The following is a 5900-nucleotide window of genomic DNA, read 5'->3' as shown; positions in this document are numbered from 1 at the left end:
AGGAACTGTTACAGGCAAATCTTCAGCTCTTTTCTGTCTCATACAGCCAGCAAATCCAATCTATACCTACCACTGCAGGAAGATTTACTTTAGCCTTTCTGTCCAGTAGCCTGCTAGATCCTGATTAAAGAAAGGGAGCTTATTTTTATGTAGCTACAAGATACCCCTTAACATTTCTTAGTAAAATAAAAACATTTTTGAAGTATACTCAGTGTTGTAATGAAGGACAGTCAAGTTGCAAACAGAAAGGCCGCACACAGATAGCTACGAAATAAATGAATGGTTAATCAGCTTTATTGATGTTGGTAAAGGGCTCAATGTTGTAGGATACTGGAACAACTTCTCTACCCATCCTACTGCCATAGGACCTTTAATCTGCACTTAAGATAACAGACACACATAATGACTTGTTTTAGTAACCTGAAAGATCACACAGACAACAAGGTAGCATTCCCTCCTTACTACTTTAATATGCTGACCCAGATTACATGGACCCAAAGATCTATGATGGGGCTTGAACCACAGTCATACAGGCTCACTGAGCCGAGAGTAACTAAGCCCGGTTTGCCAATTCTCCGGTAGTATATTGTCACTCTCCCTGGTTTCTCCCACTCCCTTTCCCATCTGCCCAGTAAAGAACAAGCAGAGGTTCTGGAAGCTGCCAAAGTTGAAGCTGCTGTGGATTTCTAAGGCTCACACGATTGAGACATATGATGCCTTCAAAAGGGACAAAGTGGGGGCTCCAGTCTAGGTGAGTGACTTGTATCAATGAAGAGGGAGAGAATATTCTTTCTGAAATTCTCTCAATTGCCCCTCTTTGCACAGAGTACAGTCTGAGGAGACGATCTGAGTAAATCACAGTGCCACCTCCAGTTCGATAACAGTAGGTCTGTTGAATTTTCTTAAGGCAGACCTGAAGGAGTTTATAGAAGTCAGATGCCCTCCCACAGACATTACAAAATCTACTGGGTTCATGTCCCGAGGATGTTTGTGGTCAACAAACCTCAAACAGCGTGTCATTATATCCGATGTCAACATCTGCAGGCTTAAGATTGCTTGGATTTGTTCAAAAGTTATGACTTCTTATTAATTGGCTGAAAGAGCAAAGGAAAACATTTATCAAATTTTAGCCTGGAACTCCCCGCCTGCAACAAACTTGCTGCAATAACTCAAACTGAATAAAGTGTCGTTAGTTGTGAGTACATGACATTAAAGTATTTTCAATAAATCAAGCGTTTTGTACGCCAGCCACACAACTGTTTTTTCTTTCCACTCCTAAGCCTCGATCGTAAGTCCCTGCTCCAATCCAGCACTCCTCACCATGTCAGGGAAGAATCGAATACTTCAGCTCGTAATGTATCAGCAGCATGGTATTCAATGGCTATACATGTGCCATGTGATGCAGTTAGCTTTACCAAACATTCCTGGAAACATGACGAGAAGATTACTGAACCGAAAGAATTGTGAATGCTGGAAATCAAGCTTAATTGTTTTATTCAGAGATAGTAAGGACTGCTGACTATATTCAATGCAAGTATTTCTGTTCCTCTCGTCTCTATGGGAATTCCTTAGGTCTAATTTGCCCCTGGATTCTGATGCCTGCAAAAAGGAATTTCCACCCTCCCTCTCCCATATCTCATCCATCGTCTTCATTTAGCCTGTTGCAGCAGGAGTGGCAGCTCCCTGCGAAGTTCACTCACAAGAATCGATAAGAGCCTTGTCATTGACCATAAAGTTTGGGTGGGAGTCAGGCCATATAGATTGAAATACCATCCAGGAATTCAAATGATTCAGGCTCCTTGTTAGCAAATCTCAGATTTATTAGCTTACCACATGCCTCTACTTAAATATCCAGATCAATTTTTCTTTCCTTTTCCCATACCTCTCTTGAAGAGTCTCATTCTCATGGTCAATTCATTTTGTCCTTTGCCCTTTCAATCTCTGAAACCTACTCTTTCCAATTTTTTCCTTTTGTTTCCTCTTTCTACCATTCGAGATTATGCCTCTAACTTGTCCAGGTGCTAAACTCTGCAAACCCTTCCGCAATTTCTGTACATTATGGTCTCTCTTCCTTAAAACCTACTTTTTGATCAGAGCCGCCAGTAATATCATTAAATAAAAGCAAAATACTGCAGATGATGGAGATCTGAAATAAAAGCAGAAAGAGGTGGAGGAACTCAGCAGCGATCTGTAGAGAAAGAAACAGAGTTAATGTCTTATATTTGATGAATTTTCTATGAAACTGAAAGGCCTGCAGAGTTTTGCGAGCACTTTCTGCTTTAATCCCTAATATCTTCCCCCTTGACTTGAGTTGACTATTCTGAGAACAGTCTGTGAATCACCTTAGGATATTTCACAATGCCAAATGAGCTACATAAATGCAAATTGTTCTGATTGAGTTGGCATATTATTTGTCCTCCAATGTATCAACCCGCTCTCCACGCATATACATTTTGATCAAATTTTATTCTTTTTCTTAGCTCAGGAATACTGAATCAGTGATAGTGACTCTCAATCTTATGTTTTTTGGTTGAGGGCAATTTGCAACAAGTTTCTTTTTTTGGAAAGATTTTTGCCCAGTGAGTTTTTCTCACTATATCTTACCAAATTATTTACTACCTCACCCGCCCATAATGTCTCATATGTTCAATTCTAGTCCCATCTAATCACACTCTATTCCACAAATAACTGGCTACTCAGCAATTACCCATCAAAAGGCTGGCTTTCTTTGAGCTCAAGCCATCAGCTTGTGTGCACCCAGTCACTCAGTGTCAATCTAGAACTGCCCAGCATGCTCTCTGCCATTTACCCCTGACTTGGTAGACAAAGGGGAGCATGGGACACTGCTTTGCAGACAGGGATCTGGAGATTCTGCGGGACCAAGTGATTTAGATATGAAACCTTGTCTTCCTCCAGTACCAGTAAAGGAAGCCAGGAACAGCAGTTCATGACAGCCTGGTCCAAGTTTTCCTCTCAGGTTAGTGAAGTTTCAATTATCTGCAGGAAGAAGGTTAATGTCCTCCTCTGCCCTGCCAGTGTAAATATCACTGTCTTCTCTCCAATACCTCACATTCAGTCTCTGATACTATATCCACCACCATGCCCCCAACAAAAACCCATCACTCTTACAATTGCATGCACCACTGACCCTGCATGGCCTCTGCACTCGATGTTCAAAGGAATGGAGGGTTTGAGTCATAAGGAGAAGTTGGATTGGTTGGGGCTTTTTTCACTGGAGCATAAGAGGTTGAGGGGACACCTTATAGAAGTTTATAAAATCATGAGGTGAATAGCAAAGGCCTTTTTGCTGGATAGGGGCATGGGAGGGGGGAGCTCAAAAGGGTGGCACAGTGGCTCAGTGGTTATCACTGCAGCCTCATAGCGCCAGGGACCTGGGTTCTATTCCAGCCTCGGGTAACTGTCTGTGTGGAGCTAGCACATTCTCTCCGTGTCTGCGTGGGTTTCCTCCGGGTGCTCTGGTTTCCTCCCACAGTCCAAAGATGTGCAGGCTAGGTGGATCGGCTGTGCTAAATTGCCCATGTTCAGGGGTGTGTGGGTTATAGGGGGATTGGGTCTGGGTGGGATGCTCCAAGGGACGGTGTGGAGTTGATGGGCCGAAGGGCCTGTTTCCACACTGTAGGAAATCTTATCTAAAAGCTAAAGTGATAAGAGAAAGATTTAAAAAGGACACAAAAGGCAACATTCTTAAACAGAGAATGGTTAGTATGTGGAATGGACTGCCAAAGGAAGTGATGGATGCAGGTACAAGTACAACATTTAAAAAACGCTTGGATGAGTTCATGAATAGTAAGGGTTTGGAGGGATATGGGCCAAGCACAGGCAGATGGGGCTAGTTTGGTTATTGGATTATAGTTGGTGTGAACTAGTAGGAGTGAACTATCTATTTCCATGCTGTATGACTATCTCCCTACTTACAGTAAAAGTTACAGTTGTGTTGCCCCCTTTCATTTTCTTTGAAAATTGCACCTTTCTCATTTCTGGACAACACTACCACAATAGTGTGGAATGAATAAAGGCAGTGAGATTGGCAAGCTTTAGGCTCCTCACTCCTGCGGACAACATCCTAACTCTGAAAGACTGACTGAGAGCATCCTAGCTCCTCGTCTTTGTATCAGAGACTGCCTTTGACTTTCTGTGCTGGGCTTCCAAAGTCAGGCTATCCCCTTTGACATTACCAAAGCCCTGTGATAAGCATGACAATCTTCCTGGCTTCCTGTGCTGGCGAGGAAAGAGAGAAATTATATGAGCCAGGTAACTCTGGCTGCAGGGGAAAAACACACAAAAGCAAAGCTGGGATGCTGTGAGCATCCAATTGGGCTCAGAGTAAGTGAGTGCTGAGACAGTAGAACAAACGCCCCGGAGATGTAGCCTGGTCTAGTCCATGGGCTGGGTATGTGTCTGAGCTCCCAGTGTCTTTGCAGCAGCATTACAGTGAGAGCCAGGAACAAAAACAAAGTTGCTGGAAAAGCTCAGCAGGTCTGGCAGCATCTGTGGAGGAGAAAACAGAGTTAACGTTAACCGGACCCAAAACGTTAACTCTGTTTTCTCCTCCACAGATGCTGCCACACTTGCTGAGCTTTTCCAGAAACTTTGTTTTTGTTCCTGATTTACAGCATCCGCAGTTCTTTTGGTTTTTATAATGAGAGTCACTGGTGCAGCCTAAGGTGCAGCTTCCAAGTACAGAAATGTCTGGAAATGGATCGGAAATAAACCATAGGAGTTCTTGGAAGCTGGCACATGGGGGATGTCAATATCAGCGGATGTGGAGTGAGTGTGACCAGTTCCCATGGAGCATGCCATGAGATGTTAGTGCATTGTGTCCAAGACAGTGGACCCTTGGAGCAAGCCGCAAGCTGAACTCACCAGGTTACTGCATTGATTTCCATGTTGAGTTTTCTAGGTGTTTAGCTTCTTCTGTGTGTTTGGTAAGATGGAGAGCTGAATTTTAATGAGATACATTGAGCTATTAATAAGCTGTTTGACAAGCAATAAGCCCCTTTAATTGGCAACTTGCTGCTGCCTAGTGAGAAACCTACCTCGCCACTTGACAAGTACATAAAAGATGCAGGAAGTTGCTTCTGACGTCAAAGCGGGTCTTGCCAGCCTTCCTGTCTTTGTTCTGCCACAAAACATAGCACAGTCCATATCACTCAGATCTTTGTAAGATCCTGCCTATAGTGCTGTTTCTGCTTTGGAATATTCTGCTGCATCATCAATATAACCCTTGAAATTATTGAATTCTACCATAGAAAATAATGCACAGATTTGAGTGTAAGTCTGAGCTGAGTTAACTGTTCTCAGCTGAGACATTACATGGAGCAAATAGCATCCAATCCATTCATTTACTGCAAAACTGATGGGATAAAGTGCGATGTTAGCCTTACTGTGCAGCCCCCACCCTACCCCCAACACTTCATTTTAAATTGCATTAAAGCTAACCATTGGATGGAATGCAAAAGCTAGCTTCCCTTATGATCTTGTGTGTCTCTGGACAGGAGGGTTATGTTAAAAATGTACTCTGTTTGCCTCTGTGCCCTTGGGTTCAGAAGAGAGGGAGAAAAGTGAATCCAGTTTCTTACTTCGGGTTGCTGTTCCAGTGCTATACAAATATGAAGCAAATTGATAAGTCAACATGAGTTTGCCCAGACATTTCAGGGTTTGTTAAGCACTTTAGCAACATGTACAGGAACTTTCCAGACCTATACGCTAAACGACTCTTGATAAAGGCAGGAAAATCACACCAAGAACTTCTGGAGGTGAGCAGCCTAAAACTCAAAAAATAATCTTGAATGACTTTCAATAACTGGTGGTCTAAAGGCACTGAGCTCCAATTTAGTCTTCTCTATGTTTAAAATGTGGGGCATCAGATCAGACAAGCA

The 5900-nt window shown here is 42.9% G+C and overlaps 1 long non-coding RNA gene across 1 annotated transcript; it reads right to left on the bottom strand.

Moving 5' to 3' along the window:
* Positions 1 to 306: 306 nt before the first annotated feature.
* LOC125455030 (uncharacterized) lies at positions 307 to 5146 on the bottom strand. Its single transcript, XR_007248130.1, has 3 exons — positions 5058 to 5146; positions 4885 to 4959; positions 307 to 1094 (listed from the first exon to the last, which is right to left on the bottom strand). It is a non-coding gene; the product is annotated as an uncharacterized LOC125455030 (long non-coding RNA).
* Positions 5147 to 5900: the final 754 nt, after the last annotated feature.

This window comes from Stegostoma tigrinum, chromosome 9 (assembly GCF_030684315.1).
Source record: "Stegostoma tigrinum isolate sSteTig4 chromosome 9, sSteTig4.hap1, whole genome shotgun sequence".
NCBI lineage: Eukaryota > Metazoa > Chordata > Chondrichthyes > Orectolobiformes > Stegostomatidae > Stegostoma > Stegostoma tigrinum.
This window is presented reverse-complemented; position numbering and strand designations above follow the sequence as displayed.